Source organism: Neoarius graeffei, chromosome 1, assembly GCF_027579695.1.
Source record: "Neoarius graeffei isolate fNeoGra1 chromosome 1, fNeoGra1.pri, whole genome shotgun sequence".
Taxonomy (NCBI): Eukaryota; Metazoa; Chordata; class Actinopteri; order Siluriformes; family Ariidae; genus Neoarius; species Neoarius graeffei.
The window spans coordinates 17,999,053-18,020,037 of record NC_083569.1 but is presented as its reverse complement, the minus strand read 5'-3'; the positions used below and the strand labels follow the sequence as shown (position 1 = coordinate 18,020,037).

At 40.2% G+C, this 20,985-nt stretch overlaps 1 protein-coding gene and 1 pseudogene across 30 annotated transcripts in view; both read left to right on the top strand.

Moving 5' to 3' along the window:
- LOC132891954 (protein NLRC5-like) overlaps nucleotides 1-20,985 on the top strand; it is an 888,139-nt gene that overhangs the window by 706,713 nt on the left and 160,441 nt on the right. The window lies entirely within an intron of this gene.
- Nucleotides 1-20,985, top strand: part of LOC132892087 (uncharacterized) — a 52,957-nt pseudogene that overhangs the window by 10,735 nt on the left and 21,237 nt on the right.

The window sequence follows — 20,985 nt, the reverse complement described above, 5'->3', positions numbered from 1 at the left end:
TTAATAACCTGATATGGTTAAAAATCTTGGTGTTTTCATTGACAGCGAGCTAAACTTTGACAGTCACATGAAAGCAATTACTAAATCATCATTTTATCACCTAAAAACATTTCCAAACTAAGAGGACTTGTGTCAAAAAATTATCTGGAAAAACTTATACATGCCTTCATCTCTAGTAGGGTTGATTACTGCAATGGCCTTTTCACAGGCCTGCCAAAAAAGACCATCAAACTACTTCAGCTGGTTCAAAATGCAGCGGCTAGGGTTCTCGCACGAACAAAAAGAACAGAGCACATTATTCCAATTCTAAGGTCCCTTCACTGGCTTCCAGTAAGCTACAGAATTGACTTTAAAGCATTGCTGCTGGTGTACAAATCTCTAAATGGTACAGGGCCCAATTACCTCTCTGATATGTTGCAGCGGCCTAACCCAATCAGATCTACCAGATCGCAGCAGCAAAATTAACTGGTAAAACCTGTTGTTAAAACAAAGTGTGGTGAAGCAGCTTTTAGCTATTATGCAGTACAGCTATGGAACCAGCTCCCAGAGGACATCAAAAATGCTCCTGCTGTTGGCAGCTTCAAATCTAGACTAAAGACCAAGCTGTTTTCAGATGCTTTCTGCTAACTGATAAATATCATCATTTTTACATGTTTTAAACTTTACTTAACTTTTATTAGGTTGCAGTGCAAAGCATTGCAACTATTGTTCTTCTACGTGTTTCTTCTTCTTCTTCTTATAGTTTTTCTTATATTTATTATTCCTACGCAAATTTCGATTTCGAATAACTCAATAACCTTACGTCGCACACAGACAAACAATATATCAAAACGTGCGGCTCGATCGGACTCGCTATGCTATTACTTTTCTCTACAGAATACGATTTTTTCACGACATAGTCGCGAAAAAATCGCCCAAAAAACCCCCATTCATTTCTATGGAATTAATTGAAAAAAAAAGCACTTTTTCAAACATCCGCTGCTCTGGCATGCTTTCACCTAGAGACGTGATTCAAACTCTAAAACGTAGGAAAACTTCTCCTCTGTGGATCTGGCATTCAACTTTTCTGCTAGGTTCTACACTTTCGGATCAGTCCCGGCTCAAACGCCATGTGGGTTCCGGGAGAAAATCCGGCTTTTGAATGGGTGTCTATTGCGTTACACACCAGTGCAGCTCGTTTACTTATGGCCCTTTTCCACTACCCTTTTTCAGCTCACTTCAGCTCGCTTCAGCTCACTTCAGCCCGACACGGCTCGCGTTTCGACTACCAAAAACCAGCACGACTCAGCTCGTTTCAGCCCTGCTTAGCCCCTAAAACTCGCACCGTTTTGGAGTGGGGCTGAAGCGAGCCAAACCGTGCTGACTGAGGTTGGGGGCGTGAGCAGACACTCCCCTGTGCACTGATTGGTGAGGAGGAGTGTCCTCACATGCCCACACACGCCCCGCGAGCGCGCTGGGATCTGTAAACACCGCAAACCCGGAAGAAGAAGAATTACGAATTACGAGAATTTCTGAAGCCTTATGCGCCTCGCCTCATCTATACGCTCTTGCCAGTATCTGTTGGTGTTGTAGGTGACAACAAGCCACAGCACCAAGACCAGCAACACTAACGACTCCATGTCCTCCATGTTTATTGTTTACTATTCGGGTCGTGAGACTACTGCTTAAAAGATCACTGAATCAGTGACAGACAGAGCATCGTGGACGAGTTCGCGGAGCGCAAGGCTCGTCGTATGCCCTTCAAATAATGCGCGCAGTAGGCTATTGATGTTTTATTATGAGCCATGTACAGTATGTCGCCTAATGTTTTTTTTTGTTTCTGAGTTACATGTTCGTTTGAAGGACTTAATGTACAAAATAACATAGTTGCACCCCGTAGTGTTGAAACTGGTAAACACAGTGCATTCAGTGAGGTTTGCACCGCCCTCCTTTTATTTCTGACTCTTCCTGTCACCACTCTGAGCGCTCATTCGTATGCCCTTCAAATAATGTGCGCAGTATAGGCTATTGATGTTTTATTATGAGCCATGTACAGTATCCTAATGTTTTTTGTTTCTGAGTTACATGTTCGTTTGAAGGACTTGATGTACTAAATTGTTGCACCCGGTAGTGTTGAAATTGGTAAACACCGCAGTTGCGAACATTTTGTAGCCTAAAATGATGTTATGATAAGCTTTAATAAAATGCCCGGTCATTTGCCCCGCCCCCGGCCCGGCTCTGACTTGTTCCGCCACTGTCACTGATGTCACTGTTTGCGCTGCTTAACGACATCACGTGACGTCCACCCACTTTCGCTAACTCCACCCAATGTGTCCACCCACTTCCAGCCAGCACGGTTCAGCGCGGTTGTAGTCGAAATGCAACTTCAATAGCCCCGCTCAGCTCGACTCAGCTCGACTCGGCACGGCACGGCTCAGCCGCGTTTGTAGTGGAAAAGCGGCATTAGAGTGTAGAGAGCTTGAAAAAATAGCTCAAACTTTCTCGCTTAAACTGGTTTCAGCCACAAATTTCACTCTACAGACATAAATTTCTCAAAAGTAGTAGTAAAACTTGTCCTGATTCACACAATGTGTCTACCTAAATGATAGGATTTACAGTTTTTGAATGAAAAGCCTCAAACTGAGGAGAGTGCAGCCGAGAGGCCTCATTGACACCCATTATAAACGTGACAGAAAAGTCACTCATTTTTAACTCGCTCTAGTGTCCTCATTTTTAACACTACAGACAAAAAATTACATCAGTTTATTCAGGAGACCCTTCTAGCGCTCACTGTGAAAGAATTTTGTGAATAGATGCTTTCGTTGTCGAGTTATTTGTCGTTGTTCGAGGCCTGGTCCTGAGCAAAAAACAGCAGAAACCTGTTAAAATCTTGTGTGTCTTAATGCTCCTGCTCAGGCCCGTCGCCATGCTGACTGAGGCCAGTGAGAGAGCAGAGAGAGGGGGGGCTGCTGTCTCAAGCACACACATAAATCATGGCATTGTAGCGCACACAGACAAACATTATATCAAAACGTGCGGCTTGATCGGACTCGCTATGCTATTACTTTTCTCTACAGAATACGATTTTTTCGCGACGTAGTCGCGAAAAAATTGCCCAAAAAAACCCCATTCATTTCTATGGAATTAATTGAAAAAAAAGCACTTTTTCAAACATCCGCTGCTCTGGCATGCTTTCACCTAGAGACGTGATTCAAACTCTAAAATGTAGGAAAACTTCTCCTCTGTGGATCTGGCATTCAACTTTTCTGCTAGGTTCTACACTTTCGGATCAGTCCCGGCTCAAACGCCATGTGGGTTCCGGGAGAAAATCCGGCTTTTGAATGGGTGTCTATTGCGTTACACACCAGTGCAGCTCGTTTACTTAGAGTTAGAGGTCTGCGCGGGTCGAATTTTTCAGTCCCGCTCCCACCCGCGTCCACATTGTGCAGTCACGCTCCCGCCCGCGCCCGCAAAGAATTATGATTTTCAGTCCTGCTCCCGCCCGCACCCACAAAAAAATTATGATTTTCAGTCCCGTTCCCGCCCACGCCTGCCATATTTTGTCCTGCTCCCGCCCGCAAATCCCGCATGATGCAGACGTTCGCGTTATTTCTCAAGAAAGTTCTTGTCTTGACACAGCGTGATGGTGCCCCGCCCCCTACTTTGAGTGGATTTGAGTATAAATATCTACAGCTCACGTTCGTTATTATTTACCTTCTTTCTGAATTCAGCATGTAGTGTCTCTAATAATAATTAGTGCTGCCAAGCAATTAAAATATTTAATCGCAAATCACACATTTTTAATCACATGAGAAACCATTGTAAATCTCTGATCAGCATAAAAAAGTGAATGGGCTTGTTTTGTACTAATGGTGTGTTTCATTTTTTTTTTTATTGCAAAGCAGAGCTAGTAAGAGAAGTGAATTGATTTACTGCTTGCGTTAGTCTACAACTTTAATCAGAGAGACAGATTACACAGTGACGGTAGGCTTGACTCAATGCTATCCCAGAAATCCTTCCTGTAATATGCAAATTTAGACGCCTCTGATTGGACAGCCAAATTTGCATATTACAGGAAGGATTTCTGGGATAGCATTGAGTCAAGCCTACCGTCACTGTGTAATCTGTCTCTCTGACTAAAATTGTAGACTAACGCAAGTAGTAAATCAATTCACTTCTCTTGCTAGCTCTGCTTTGCATTAAAAATAACAACAACCACTCACATTTTTATGCTAATCAGAGAATTACAATGGCTTCTCATGTGATAAAAACGTGCGTTTCGTGGTTAAATATTTTAATTGCTTGACAGCACTAGTTATTGTTAGAGACACTACATAACTCAATATGTAACTCAAGCAGTAAATCACTTCATTCATGGTTCTCTTGCTAGCTGGGTGTGAACTGCGAGTTATTAGAGTGATCAATGGCAAATTTAAAATGCCATTTCTCACTCAATCTGGCAATCTGACTCTCTCTGTAAATTTAGGCATCTTAAAATGTTTTTATTAATGGCAAATAAAATATCCAGCACAAATTATATATGAGGGCGGCATGGTGGTGTAGTGGTTAGCGCTGTCGCCTCACAGCAAGAAGGTCCTGGGTTCGAGCCCCGGGGCCGGCAAGGGCCTTTCTGTGTGGAGTTTGCATGTTCTCCCCGTGTCCGCGCGGGTTTCCTCCGGGTGCTCCGGTTTCCCCCACAGTCCAAAGACATGCAGGTTAGGTTAACTGATGACTCTAAATTGACCGTGAATGTGAGTGTGAATGGTTGTCTGTGTCTACGTGTCAGCTCTGTGATGACCTGGCGACTTGTCCAGGGTGTACCCCGCCTTTCGCCCGTAGTCAGCTGGGATAGGCTCCAGCTTGCCTGCGACCCTGTAGAAGGATAAAGCGGCTAGAGATAATGAGATGAGATGAGAAATTATATATGATAGACACAAATTAATAATTTATAAATTTTAGTTAGCGGGACTGCAGCTTATCACCGCTCCTGCCCGCGCCACATATGTGCACTCCCGCTCCCGCCCGCGAGCGCATATGTGCACTTCCAGTCCCGCCTGCGCCCGCAATGAGCTTTCAAAATTTGTCCCGCGCTTCACTGCTTTGCGGCGGGTCCCGCGAGTCCCGCGAGACTCCCGCAGGAGTGCAGGGCTCTACTTAGAGTGTAGAGAGCTTGAAAAAATAGCTCAGACTTTCTCGCTTAAACTGTGGTTTCAGCCACAAATTTCACTCTACAGAGATAAATTTCTCAAAAGTAGTAGTAAAACTTGTCCTGATTCACACAATGTGTCTACCTAAACGATAGGATTTACAGTTTTTGAATGAGAAGCCTCAAACTGAGGAGAGTGCAGCCGAGAGGCCTCATTGACACCCATTATAAACGTGACAGAAAAGTCACTCATATTTAACTCGCTCTAGTGTCCTCATTTTTAACACTACAGACAAAAAATTACATCAGTGTATTCAGGAGACCCTTCTAGCGCTCAGTGTGAAAGAATTTTGTGAATAGCTGCTTTCGTTGTTGAGTTATTTGTTGTTTTTCGAGGCCTGCTCCTGAGCAAAAAACAGCAGACACCTGACAAAATCTTGTGTGTCTTAACGCTCCTGCTCAGGCCCGTAGCCATGCCGACTGGGGCCAGTGAGGGAGCAGAGAGGGGGGGGGCTGCTGTCTCAAGCACACACATAAATCATGGCATTGTAGCTTCATAGCAGGTCACACATTCACGGCCAGCGAACATGCGTGACCTAATTGCTTCGCGCACTGCATCCTCTCACAATTTCCCCCGGGGAATTGTCTGGTCTAGTTCCATTTTATTCTGCTGTTTTTACTGAACTTTCTCTCTTCTTCCCCCTTTATTTTATGTAATTTTATTTTCTATTGTTTACTGTTTTGCTTTTACTTCTGTAAAGCACATTGAACTGCCACTGTGTATGAAATGCGCTATATAAATAAACTTGCCTTGCCTTGCCTTGCCTTGACCTACTTTCCGGACTTTTCGGATTTTTCAGAAAATATGCAAAAACAGTACCATATACAAATGCTTAGTTTATATTGAAGGAGTTGGATAATCAAAGTTTTTATTGGCTTAAAAGTTTGATAAAAGGTGTCTGTTGATAGGGTTAAAGGCTCATTCCAGTCATCATGTGCCCACATGGCCAACTAATGGCCTGAAGTAGGACGTACCAAATGGTAATTTTGTCCCGAAGCCATATTTGGGGCCCTTCTGTACCCCCACCAAAGCTCTGAGTGCCTTGAAACTCTCTAAGTACACAGTAGAGTTCCCAAATATGATGATAAATCAGTTTAAACCCTATCAACACAAAAACTTTCCAAGATATGGACCCCTGAAATGTCAAAAAAAAATTTGTCATTAAAAAAATCCACTTTTAAGGGGTTAATATCTCTAAAGTTAGTAAACCTGTGCTATTTTTAGATGCAGAATCTGATAGACAGGCCCAGAATACATAGATATAGCAATTTACAGGTCTAAATCCCCCTTAGAACAAAAGATATGGGCCTCCAAAAATGCTTGCAAATTAAGTGTACAATTCCCGGACCCCAAAAGTGGGCGTGGCACCCAAACTTTGAAGGGCCAAAATTCAAAAAACGTTCGAGCTAGGAAGCTAAAATTTTGGATTCTTTCTTTTGACATCATAAGGCACTAATAAAATAAATATCAGGCAAATTAAAGAGGTGTCACTGGGGAGGGTGTGTGAATTGACATGGAATGACCCATTGTGGACATTGCACTCCCCTGGGTCTTTTGTTTACTCACGCAATGCCGGAGGAAAAGAAAGAGAGGGAAACGTGCTGGAGTTCTGTCCTGCTCATGACAGAGAATCAGGAAGTCTCCTCTGCCCAGCATCCTGCTCACTAATGTTCAGTCTTTGGACAACAGACTGGATGAGCTGCGTGCATGGATTAAACACCAGAGGGACATCAGAAACTGCTGTGCTTTGGCGTTCGCAGAGATGTGGCTGGAGCCCTGCGTTCCCGACTGTGCAGTCACACCGGAGGGTTTCACTGTTTAGGGGAGGGGTGTGTGATTTATGATTAATTCTTCATGGGCCACAGATGTTTGCATCTTAGCAAAGCATTGAACTGAATTAGTTCCATGAAACAAAAGATGAATACATCTTTTCTCTGTTACTGCTTTTGTATTCTTGTTTCTTTCTCTGTAAGATCAAAACATTAGGGGTATAACTCCATACTCACTACCGTGGAGTCGAGCTCATGCATTCTAAGGCTAAGATAGCTAAGCGCTAGCTAGAATGATTTAGTTATCTGTCCAGCAAAATGATATCCTCTAACCTTGCTCTATCTTGCAGTTGCACTCGCTCAGCAGGCTTTCCTTTTCTTTTCCACTAGCGGGAGAGCCGAGTCCACCATGTTTGCCCATTCTGACTTCTCATCTCATCTCATTATCTCTAGCCGCTTTATCCTTCTACAGGGTCGCAGGCAAGCTGGAGCCTATCCCAGCTGACTACGGGCGAAAGGCGGGGTACACCCTGGACAAGTCGCCAGGTCATCACAGGGCCCCCATTTTGACTTGTTTTGGTTAAAAGTAGAATCGTAAAATGCGGGATGCTTTTTATCTCTGCAAAACATTTACACACAGGATACACGTGGCGTGTGTGTGCGCGCAGCAGTGAAACATCTCAAAACTCCAACAGCAATAGAAATAGAATGTTTTACCCAGAATTCAACTTTGCAGTCAGAACCTTTAACTCAGTGTTTCCCAACCACTGTGCCGCGGCACATTAGTGTGCCGTGAGAGGTCATCAGGTGTACTGTGGGACATTATCCAACTTCACGTAATTGTTCCGAAAATTATTTATTTACTGCAAATAATTTGTCTTCGTTCGTCTATGCCAGCGACGTATAGTGACCGGCACAACAATTAAATACTCTTCCAATAGATGGCAGCAGGTAGCTAATTAACCTGTGTATCTACCTGTTGCCATTCAAACAATAGAATTAGTAATGCTTTAGGTGTGACAGCGGTGATAGCGATAGCAGGGATGAGAATTTTCTGCTTTTCGGCGGATTTCAGCTTTTTCGGAGTAAAAATCGACCTTTTTATATTATGCCAAATCCATTGAGATTTTTTTTTTCATTTATTGAGGGGGGTTGGGGTATGTTCCTTCGTGACACTCAAGCGTAATTCATTCCTACAATGATGTTACATGTTTACATTTTCACCATCTTTAGTCTCGCTAAGTCTCGTGGTAGAATGCGTGTTATCTACAGTGTAATTGGCCAAAATATCGCTGGCGAGAGCATGATAGCCAATCATAACAGTTCTTACAAAAGAGAGGACCGACAAGCTTTTGTCTTTGGCCAAAAAGCTGAAGAAGTTGTTAAAATGATCAAATGAAAATGAGAAGTGACTGTGAACTATAAATAATTGTATAAAGTGTACATAGACATTATCCCATAAACTTAGCATTCGTTTGATTTAATACATTGAACATGTATATGATAGTCAGTAAATCTGAATTAATGCTGACAATTTTGAAAACTTAAATATTTCAAAAGACTTTTTGAAGAAATCATATGCAACTAATGAGGACATAGGGAGAAAAGGTCAGTCAAGCTTAGAAATTTTATTTAATATATGAACATTTTGATAATTAATAGAACTTAAGTTTAATGTGAATTTAGTTTGTCATTTTTGTTGATCATAAATTATAACCATACCCTTGAATGTTGAATGTGATTTTATTTTAAATTCAAACAATACTCCTATTGATTTGAAACATATATTTTCATGTAAATATATAAAAAAGACCAGATTTTTTTATCTACTATAGCTCAGATTGCAGGAAAAGTGGTTTGTAAGGCCTTATTTTTCAAAATTTTATTTTAATTTCAAAGAATACTCCTATTGATTTGATACACATTTTCATGTAAATATATAAAAAGAGATAACAGATTTTTTTTTTATCTACTACAGCTCAGATTGCAGGAAAAGTGGTTTGTAAGGCCTTATTTTTCAAAACTTTCCTGGGGGGTATCCCTCCCTATAGATAGGATGGATACACACACACACATTTTGTGATATTTTTGTTTGGTGGTGTGCCGTGGGATTTTTCAAATATAAAATATGTGCCGTGGCTCAAGAAAGGTTGGGAAACGCTGCTTTAACTGATGTGGATTTTTTTACACACCAGATTCTCTGTGTTCTTGGCCATGCTGATGCCAAACAAAATGAGGAAACGTAACCCAAGGAGCTGCTGACTCTGGGTTATTATTGGTTTGTTCCTGTGTCTTTCAGGGAGACCGTGAGCTGGACTAGTGAATAGAGTAGTCTGGTTCAGAAATCAAGATGCCACATCTCAGCATTTTCAGCACAACTGACAAAATATATTTAGTATCACGGTCCATGTGATCCCTCAGTAAAAACAGATCATGGATCGTTCACGGTGTAAAACAGTCATATCACACACCCCTACTTTAGGCTCACAGAAATCATCTCTGGTTAGTGCAGCTGACTTCAGACTGACTGACTTCTGGATCAGAATTTATTCAAACTAAACCCATTTAATGCTGGTAAAGAGAAAGCAGGATTAGACTTAAAGTAGCCCTTCTATTAACTACAGATGACTTTAGTTGGCTCCTGCTTCAGCTTTTTTAGTGAAGGCATCACAGCTGACCTGCTTGGACTTCAAACTGTGTCTCCTCCTTTCCAGCAGAGGTCTCAATCCCCTGATTACTGAACTGGTCACCTCACCTCCTGTCTGGAGGGACACACACGTCTTGTGCATAACCATTAAAACGACTCTTACTCTGAATCCTCCTGCTTCTTAATTTTGGAGTCTTTCGCATGTGCAATTCATTAGATGTGAAATTTATTTTTCTCCAGTTTTAACCAGGGCTTTGAACCGGTTCAAGGAACGAAAACGAAAACCGGGAACTTTTTCTATTTCACATGGAACAGAAACGAAACCAGAAACTTTATTATTTTTTATGTTCCGGAACAGAAACGCTTATTAAAAATAATGGTAACCGGTTAATACCGGTTTTTATTTCGTTCCTCAAAGTTTCTGTAGCCTACAAATAGTCATTCTTCTCCTGCGCAAGTTTCTTTGACCCGCTGGGGTTCACGTCCTGTGTGACGTTCGCTGACTGAATGGAGAGAGCGGGAAGGTGGACTGCTATCATGTCTCCACGTGAGAATAAGTGAATTACTGAGTGTCTGAGCAAAGAAGAGCCTGAACTTTGCAACCTCCCTATTGGCTGTTTGTAAAAATGTATCAGTTGTTGCCCCTCCCACGGGAATCATCGCGGGCTCGAGAGACGAGACCTGACGAGTTAGTTCGTTGGTAGCAGAACAAAATGTCTGGACACAAATCGGGTTTTCAGAAAAGGAAAGAAAATAAACAGAGGGTCGAAAATACAAAAAAGGAGGCAGAAAATGCAAAACGAGTTTTAAGGTAGGACAAATGGTTACTTTTCTGAGGCAGCCCGCCGTGGCTGCAGGCTTACAGTTGTGTCATTGAATGGTTACTTTTCTGAGGCAGCCCGCCATGGCTGCCTGCAGGCTTATTTATTATAGCCCATTTAGTTAAAATAGTTGATATAAAATGTTTATGGTTATAGTTATGTGATGGTTGTCCTGATTTAGACTGGTGTTTTTTTTTTTTTTTTTGGGGGGGGTTGCGCGATGTTGCACCCCGGTCCAGATTAGGGCAGAACCGGCCCTGGCTACATTTCAGGTGTAGTTTGTTTTATGTATGTATGTACTTGCATAGATGTGTACTTGGTCTTCCAATATGGTGCCTAACAAAATCTCGCGGCGCGGTGACGTCATGTGGTAGCCCTCTATAGGGCCTGACTAGCCTTTGGTAACACAATAAACGAATTAGCTTTCATTTTTGGCACTTTTTCTGTTTGTGTAGATGGGAAGACATACTGAGAATCCAAATCGCCAACATTTGAAATAATAATTGTTTTGAATTATTTCTTGTCTTATTTAATGAAGGTTGTAATAGAGTTAGCCTACATTTGGCTTAAGCTGGATGAGACAGAGACATAACTTTGTAGCCATTTGTTAAACAGCTGACAGGGAACGTAATTAACCATTCCGGGAACGAAATTTTTTTGTTCTAACCGGTTCGGGAACGTCTATTTAATGGTGGAACCCAAAACCGGAAACGTTAAAATTCCGTTTCTGTTCGGAACGAACCGATAGGAAAAAAATTCTGGTTCAAATCCCTGGTTTTAACAGCATGTTTGTTTTTTTTCTGATTTTTAGGAGTGCAATTCATTCAGTCCAAGAGATCAGCGTCTTCAGGAATCAGCAGTGAGTCCATGAGCCGTGTGTCCATACACTAATATTTAAAAATGGAGAGCCGTGATCTGGACACAGATAATGTGACCCCACCCTCAGAAAAGCGGTAAGCTGCCATGTTCTAATATTTTAGTCATTAACTGTTCTTATCTGAAATATGGAGTGAGGATATCTGAAAAGAGAAACTTAACTTATACTGAGAATGAAAAGTTAAGTCACCACTTGAAAAAATGCCAGATTCTGTTCGTTGTTAGTAAAATTATGTTCTTATAAAATTAAAAATGCAGTCGTATGAGACAATACACTAAAGCCATGATACGAATCATATCCCAATATAGGCTTCACAGGACCAGACTGATGAGGTGGTGTTGACACAAAACATTACATTTTAAAGTGTAATATATTTATTTTGATTTGTAAAGGCAGCAAATCAAACCACGGCAATATCAATACAGTCAGGGGGTTAAACTCAGATCCTGTGTCAAATCCAGGCGTTTATTTTAACCTGCATTTCAGACCGTGGTCAATCCAGCAGTGATGGAAACTGGAGTGCGCGTATGTATATACAGCGGTTTACTGTAACTACCTTCAGATGCCTCCACTACAGATCTGCTGTGAATTCTGGATAGTGTGAAAATGTTAAAGGGGAACTGAAGTCATTTTTAAACTTGCTTTATTTCTTAATTAACGTGTTATTCAGTTATGTTTTCAGTTTTAGTAACCTTATATCGTGACTCTTATTGGCAACTAATTGCAATAAAATATTATATTTATCGGCCTATTCGGTTTTTAGCCATGTTGAATTTAGTTCGTTTGGTCCACGGCAGGCGACCTGGCGACTTGTCCAGGGTGTACCCCGCCTTTCGCCCGTAGTCAGCTGGGATAGGCTCCAGCTTGCCTGCGACCCTGTAGAAGGATAAAGCGGCTAGAGATGATGAGATGAGATGGTCCACGGCAGGTGTCGCTTATCCACGCGATCTTCACGAGACTTGTGCAAGACTTCGAAATGTGACATGTCAGCCAGGTGTCAGTGCCGCCATTTTGAAAACTGTTTTCCAAATGAAATATTGCACAAAAACGAGTTTAAATGATCACTGTCTACTTTTTTCAAACTTTCCTGATTGCTATCAAAACAAACAAAACTTCCAGCTTGATTACATCAGCATTCAAACGTTGTCTTTTGACAACGTTGGCAGATATTGCCCTGTGTCCAAAATCACTCCCTACTCACTGTATAGGGCACTATATAGTGGGGATGCCATTTTGTAGTCGTAATTCCCTCTATAGGTAGTAGTGAACAAGTGAGCAATTTCGGACACAGGATTGGTCACTTTGATTTCTGCTGTATGTTTTATGTCCTACGATGTCTCACGCAGGTCTCAACGAATCTCATTTATGGCCATTGCTTTGACGTATGGACTGATATATTACAGAGCATATTTCAAACACTCATAACTTGCTATAGCAGCGACAATATAGCTATCAAAAATGAATTCCTATATTTAATAAAATGAGAAATGGCATTTTGATTATATATATTTGCCTTCAGTTCTCCTTTAAGCAGTCGTGTTCTACAGGCTGTTTCAGTTTTATTGTTTCCAAGTTCATGCGGGCCAAATGAAACGAGGCTGTGGGCCTGGAGTTTGACCCCGTGGGCCTGGAGTTTGACCCCATGTGCCATAACGCTTCCTTTCTGATGAGCTTCACTTTCTGGACTGTTCAGTCAGCGTGCTTTGAGGCAGTTAGGTTTCCACTCTATAACTCTGTGCTCTGTGAGCTACGACCTTTGGTGCTGCCACCTAGTATGTAAGAACAGAAAAAGAAGAAGAAACCTTTATTTGTCACATGCACACTTCAAGCGCAGTGAAATTCATCCTTTGCATTTAATCTGAAGCAGTGAGCACACACACACACAGAGCAGTGGGCAACCACACTACAGCGCCTGGGGAGCAGTCAGGGGTTAGGTACCTTGCTCAAGGGCACTTCAGCCCAAGGCCACCCCATGTTAACCAAACTGCATGTCTCTGAACTGTGGGGGACCCCGGAGCACCCGGAGGAAACCCATGCAGACATGGGGAGAACAAGCAATGCCGGTGGTGTCAGAGGTAGAGCACAAAAAGAATATTAAACAGAAATATCACAATACATGATATGAGCAGCAGATTCGTCTCTCCCAGTATTTTGTATTGTGATATTTGAGACAATGAAATTCTGTCTCATGCCTCCTCTATAATGTTGTACAGTAAACTCCAGATGAAGAGATCAGACTCTCCAGAACCCAGCTGTGTCTCCATGAAGAGTGATCCGTCTATGGATCTTCCTTTGTATTTTAACACTGGAAACCCCTCATCTGTCCACAGGTAACATCCCATAATTCTCATCATTAAAGTCACTGTAGAGAGAAAGACTGTGTTACACATTCCTTTATCCAGCCCAGATCTCATCTCATCTCATTCTCATTATCTCTAGCCGCTTTATCCTTCTACAGGGTCGCAGGCAAGCTGGAGCCTATCCCAGCTGACTACGGGCGAAAGGCGGGGTACACCCTGGACAAGTCGCCAGGTCATCACAGCCAGCCCAGATCATCATCAGCATTTTGATAGTTATCAGTTTGTGATACTTTAATTAGGTCCTAATGCTGCTACAATACTTTCACTAAACATTTTAGAGTAATTAATATCAATAACTGCACAGTTCAGTGTTTCACAGTGTCACATACAGGATAAGGCAGAAAGTGCATCTGGATGTGACAAGTCAGAGTAATTGCTAACGAGATAATTAAAATAACTAGTAGAGAGAGATGGACGTGTAAGAGGAGAGCTCCTCATAGTCGATTAGAAAATTAAGCCTCCTTGAGATAATAAGGTACTGAGATTGTTCAAATTCATCGACAAAGGGAGGAAAAATGCAACAGAGTCAGAAAAGTGATAAGAAGTTGAACAGAACTAAAATGAGGACGGATTCAAAAACTGGAGACGGGAAGCATGGTGGAGAGGAGGTAACCGCGTGTGGAGAAAATGAAAGTAACCAAAAGACTATTATCGAACATCTTTCACAACTTTCAAAAGAATTTAAAAGCCTGAAGGAAGAAATGAGAAGGGACTTAAATGCTTTCAAGTGTGAGGTGTTAAAAACTATGAAAGATGACTTTGCTGAGTTTAAAGATGGCGTTGTGAGAGAGCTACAGACTCAGAATGCTAGCATTACCGAAGCACAATCACGCATAGCCGATCTGGAGTCAACCTGCCTGGAGTTCAAAGACGCTCTGGTTGCGACTCTAAGGCAAAGCATCGAAATGAAAGATAAAATGACTGATTTGGAGAGTCGCTCCAGGCGAAACAATCTACGCATTTACGGAGTACCGGAAGACAAAGAGAGGAAATCAGTCACTGACTTTGTGAACGAACTGCTTAGTGAACAGCTCGAACTCCCCCCTGGGATGGACCTACAGATCCAACGAGCGCATAGAGCTCTTGCTCCAAAACCGTCAGCAGGGTCGGCACCCAGATCCCTAATAGTGAATTTTCTGCAATATCACGTCAAGGAATTGGTTCTGCAAAAGGGCTGGCAGAAGAAGATTGAGCTAGATGGGCGGCGAATTTACTTTGATAATGACTATGCAGCAGACGTCTTAGAGAAACGAAAGGCGTATGGCCCGATCAAATCTGTCCTGAGAGAAAAGGACATCCGCTTCCAAACTCCTTACACTAAAATGCGTATCCACTGGGAATCTGGTCAACGATCATACGAGAACGCAGAAGAAGCAGCGGAGGATCTCAATCGATGTGGATTTCAGGTGACAGTGAAAGCAAAGAGTCCGAACGCGATGAAAATAATGGAGGAACGCCTGGGTGATCTACTCTCGTGGAAAACCATCAGCACCGGCGACAAAGCAGCTCATCGAGCAAGGGAGAGGCTCCTGGAATTCAGAAGAGATTCACAGCCGGGGGAATAAACTACAGTGAGCAGAATAAGAAAAGACACTCATATATTCTGGGAGTGACACAAAGTGAGGTACTTAGTTATTTAATGTAAGTGCATGGAGAATCTCCATAGCTTTTCTTTTGAGGTGTAGCTTATACAAAGTTGAGGCGCTCGTCATTTCGCATGTAGGCCTACAAAATACAGATATTGATTTAGATATTGTAAATTAGGATGTTTTTTTTTCCTTCTCAATTATTATTATTATTATTATTATTATTATTATTATTATTATTATTATTATTATTATTGATATAATTATTACCACTTAACCTGCTCTAATTATCAACCCGACTGAGGACAATTTAACGCCAAATGTTGGACACTTCTAGTGGAGAAGAGAACTTTCTTACTAGGGAGGGCCCCTTCGTGCTTGAGGCACCTTTCCCTCCTCCCCCCAACAGGGAACCCAAAGGATGTTTAAACTCATTCCTTTCTTCTGAAGTCACTAAACTTTATGTAATTGTTCATTGGTTGTTACAGAGTTCACCTGTAGTAATTGTTAAGTTTCAGTCTGGATTGTGGAATTATGTTAATATGAATGATAGAGAATAGTGTTAAGATACTGTCATTGAATGTAAATGGCCTGAATAACCCCATTAAGCGACAAAAGGTAATGTCTAAACTAAGGAAAGAGAAGGCCCAGATTATTTACCTACAAGAGACTCACTTGACTGATCAGGAGACTGAAAAACTCAAGAAATTTGGTTTCATGAACACTTTCTATAGCTGTTTTAGAAATAAGGGCAAAAGAGGTGTTAGTATATTGATTTCCAACACAGTGAAATTTGAATGTATCAATATGACTAAGGATAAAGACGGAAGATTTATTATAGTTTCTTTAGTATTTAGTATAGATTTATTATAGTTTATTATAGTATAATATAGATATATTATAGATTTATATAGATTTATTATAGGCTTGCTCATTGGGGATAGATTAGGGATAAAATTAGCTCATGTTTTAAGTCGTTCAAATTCTGTAAAGCTGCTTTGCGACAATGTTTATTGTTAAAAGCGCTGTACAAATAAACTTGACTTGACTTGACTTGACTTATAGTGAAAGGAAAGCTAGAAAACGAGTTAATGACTTTGGTTAATGTTTATGCCCCACCCAACAGTGATAAGCGGTTTGTTAAATCTCTTCTTGATAAAATAATAATGCAGTCAGAGGGAATATTGATATGTGGTGGAGATTTTAACATTGTGATGGATGATAAGATGGACACAACAAACAAGAAAAAAACAATTAACCAAGTAACTAAAATTATTAAAACTACATTCAAGGAGTTTGGCATAGTTGATTTATGGAGAGAACTCCACCCCACTCAAAGGGATTATACACATTATTCACCGCCCCATGACAGTTATGCCAGAATTGATTATTTCTTTATAAATAAAATAGACCTGTTTAGAATAAAAGAATGTGAAATCGAAGGAGCAGACGTATCAGACCATTGTGCAATGTGTCTAAAAATCCAATTGGATACGCAGAAGAAAATAAAACAATGGAGGTTAAATGTTGGGATTTTAAACGATGAAGTATTGGTTAGGGAGATGACTGAAGAAATTTCAACATATTTGACTGAAAATGATAATGGTGAAGTGAGTCCTGTTATTTTATGGGATGCCCTAAAAGCAGTCTTAAGAGGGAAATTAATAGCAAAAACGGCAGCCATGAAAAAAGCTAAAGAGAGGGTTTTTCTTAAACAAAAAGAGATTCTGACTAAAATCGAACAACAACATAAAAATTCTGGGGACCCTTTGTTACTCCCCCAAATTAAACAAGCAAGGGAGAACATAAATAAACTATTAAATGCAGAAATTGAAAAAAAGACAAGATTCCTAAAACAATCCTATTATGAAGTAGGGCCTAGGGCCTCTAGATTGTTAGCTAAACGATTAAAGAAGCAACAGGCTGACAGGACAATACATAAAATAAGAGATGTATATACTAACCAGGTAATCTACGATCCCAAAGGGATTGGCTTAAATTTTGTGAACTACTACAAGAATCTTTATAGTCAACCCTTAGCAGCAAATGTTAATCAAATGAGAACCTTTTTACAGAATCTTGATCTGCCATCTATTGGGAAACATCAGAATGACCTACTCACCAAACCATTTACAGTGTTGGAAATAGAGAATGCAATAAGCAGATTAAAGTCAAACAAATCCCCAGGTAGCGATGGTCTACCCTCAGAATGGTACAAAACATTTAAGGAACAACTTGTACCATTACTTTTGTCATCTTTTAACCATTCACTTGAGAAAGGCAAAATACCCCCATCATGGAAAGAAGCAGTGATATCAGTTATCCCCAAGGGGAAAAACAACGAGACATGCTCAGGTTATAGACCTATATCGATTCTCAACGTAGATTATAAAATATACACTTCTATTATTGCTAAAAGATTTGACCAATTCATGAAAGACATTATTGACGAAGATCAGACAGGTTTCATTAAGGGCCGTCAAACACATGACAATATAAGAAGAACTCTTCATGTTCTAGAACATGTTAAACAAAACAATATCAGTGCTGCATTTATAAGCCTTGATGCCGAAAAGGCTTTTGACTGTGTCAGCTGGGTTTTCCTTTATGAGGTTCTTAAAAAGTTTGGACTGAACACAAAGGCAATTGAGTGTATTGAGACACTCTATCAAAACCCAACTGCAAGAATCAAAATCAATGGCAGCTTGACAGAGACCATACAACTAGAACGATCAACCAGACAGGGCTGTTGCCTCTCTCCAACCCTGTTTGCGATCTTTATAGAACCACTGGCGCAAACAGTTAGACAGAGTAAGGAGCTTAAGGGCATCAGAATAGATGGAGAAGAACACATTATCGGCCTCTTTGCTGACGATGTGATCTGTTATCTAGAAGAACCGGATGTATGTCTCCCTAAACTGATTAGTCAACTGGAGGCCTATGGTTTTTATTCTGGATATAAATTGAATTTGACCAAAACACAAGTTTTAACATTCAATTACTCTCCAACCAAAGATATACAAGAAAAATTCAAATTTAACTGGAAATCAACAACAATGAAGTACCTTGGGGTAACTATAACAAAAACAACAGAAAGCCTATATGGCTCAAATTATGACAAAATAGATAAAAGTATCAAAAAAGACATAGATGGACCGTCCTGTCTCTGGACTTCAGTTCACGAATAGCGACAATAAAAATGAATGTCCTTCCATGCCTGCTCTATCTTTTCCAGGCTTTACCTGTGGAAATTCCAGAGAAGCAATTTAGAGGATGGGACAAAACGATATCCAGATTTATTTGGAATGGACAAAGACCGAGAATTAAATTTGTGACTTTACAGTTGGAAAAACAAAAAGGAGGAATGGCATTGCCCAACCTCAAGGAGTATTTCCATGCAGCGCAAATCAAACACATAGTCTGCTGGTGTGATAAATCCTATGAAGCCAAATGGAAGAACCTAGAGCAGTTTGCGCAAAAGAGGGAAATCTCAAGTCTTATTGGCGATGCTGATGAAGCCAAAGACTTTTATAACCACATGGGCACCATCACCAAATTTACACTTAAAGTGTGGTATGACATCACACGTAAACATAAATTAGAGACAGATACCAGGATGCTTAGATGGCCAGTATATGATAAATGTTTCATTCCAAATACCCAAGATCAGAGATTCAAACATTGGGCCTCATGTGGAATAACAGCTCTGTGTACTGTAATTAAAGAGGGGAGCATTCTGAGCTTTCAAGACTTGAAGGAAAGGTTCTCATTGGACAACCAAGATCATTTTAGATATTTACAGCTTAGAAACTATTACAATAAGGAGGTTAAACCAAACATAAATGTGGACAAAAATAAGGTAATCAAAACTGTAATAGGGGCATATAGCTTCAGGAGTAAAAGAATAATATCTGTGCTATATAAACAACTAATGGAGAGCAAAGGAAACACCACATATGTGAAACATAAATGGGAAAAAGAGTTAAATGTGGATATTTCTGAGGATGATTGGGTACAGATTTGGAGAACCCAGCACTCTACTGCGTCGTCTTGTACATGGAGAGAACATTGCTGGAAGAATGTAATATGATTTTTTATTACCCCCCAACTTAGAAGTAAGTACACATTTGTTTCCCAACCCTGTTGGAGAAAATGTGGTGAGATGAATGTGAATCATGCACATGTATTCTGGCTTTGCCCTAATATTGTTCAGTTTTGGGATGAAGTACATTCTGTTATTGTTTCGGTCTTGGGTTATCAAATACCCAAGACTTCCACAGTATTATATCTTGGTAACTTGGGAGGAAACATTGTGGCTAAGCCAGACAGATATATATTCAAAATCTTGATTGCAGCCAGCAAAAAGGCCATAACGAAAAAATGGTATAAGCCAGAACCACCAGACAGGGATGACTGGTTGAAACTTGTGAAAGAGATGTACATAATGGAAGACTTGACACATAGGATAAGACTGCAAGTTGACACATGCATAGAAAAATGGATGAAATGGAATGTATACATATCAATGACAGAATGACTGAAATTATACTATATTGAATACTTCAGAAACATGCCCATCCAGATTGTACCGTATATATTTTTTTATTTTTTGTTGGTTTGTTCGTTTTGTTTTTGTTTTGATATGTTTTTGTAATGGTAACTGATGGCAATTATTGTTTTTTCTTTACCTAAGTGTACCACTAAAAAATATAAAAATAAAGTGTTAAAAAAAATAAAATAACTAGTAATAATTAATAATAACCAGTGTAAATGGTGTATATAAAGGACGGTCTATAATGTTGTACAGTAAACTCCAGATGAAGAGATCAGACTCACCAGAACCCAGCTGTGTCTCCATGAAGAGTGATGGGTCTATGGATCCTCCTTTGCACTTTAACAGTGGAAACCCCTCATCTGTCCACAGGTAACATCCCATAATTCTCATAGTTAAAGGCTGTGCTACACTGGCATTCGCAGCCATTTTTGATTCAATATTCGAGTGTCTCTCATTCTACTGTACAGTTTTTTTTGTTTTTGTTTTTTTAACAATGTTTTTATTCATTGTCAACACATTACAAAATAAGGTACAAAAACCAGCGTGCAATGCTAACACTATAATATAGCAGATGTCTTCCTCTGACCCCAGATAAGCCACCCTCCCCCCAAACTCAAACTCACTTATTCTCTCTTTTGTTTTACAATCATATAATTAAAAAGAAGTCATACCACGTTAGTACAGGGTAAAAGTTAAAATAATAATAATAATAATAATAATAATAATAATAATAATAATAATAGAGAAGCAAAAATAAAACAAAATATAAAATCAAATCAAATGGATGGTACCTTAGCAGAAAATAAACGTAATATAGCACTACATCAAGATCTCAGCCTCAAGCATCTTCCGGGGTCTACCATAATGGTATAGATTAGTCTAGGTTCTCCGGCTGTAGGTGCTCTTCTATGTCTTCATTTTTAATAAAGTCACTGAATGGTTTCCATATCCCTTCATACATGTTCAGTTTGTTTTTTAAAAATTATGTTATTCTCTCCATTGACATGCATTGTGCCATACACTTAATCCAAGCTCCTATTGTGGGTGCTGTTTCTTTCTTCCAGTTCAGTGCAATCAGGCACTTTGCCTGTAGTTAAGCAAAATTAATAAATGTGTACTCTCTATCTCTCAGATTAAGATCTGCTGGATACAGGTGTAACAAAATCATTGTGGCGTTTAATGAA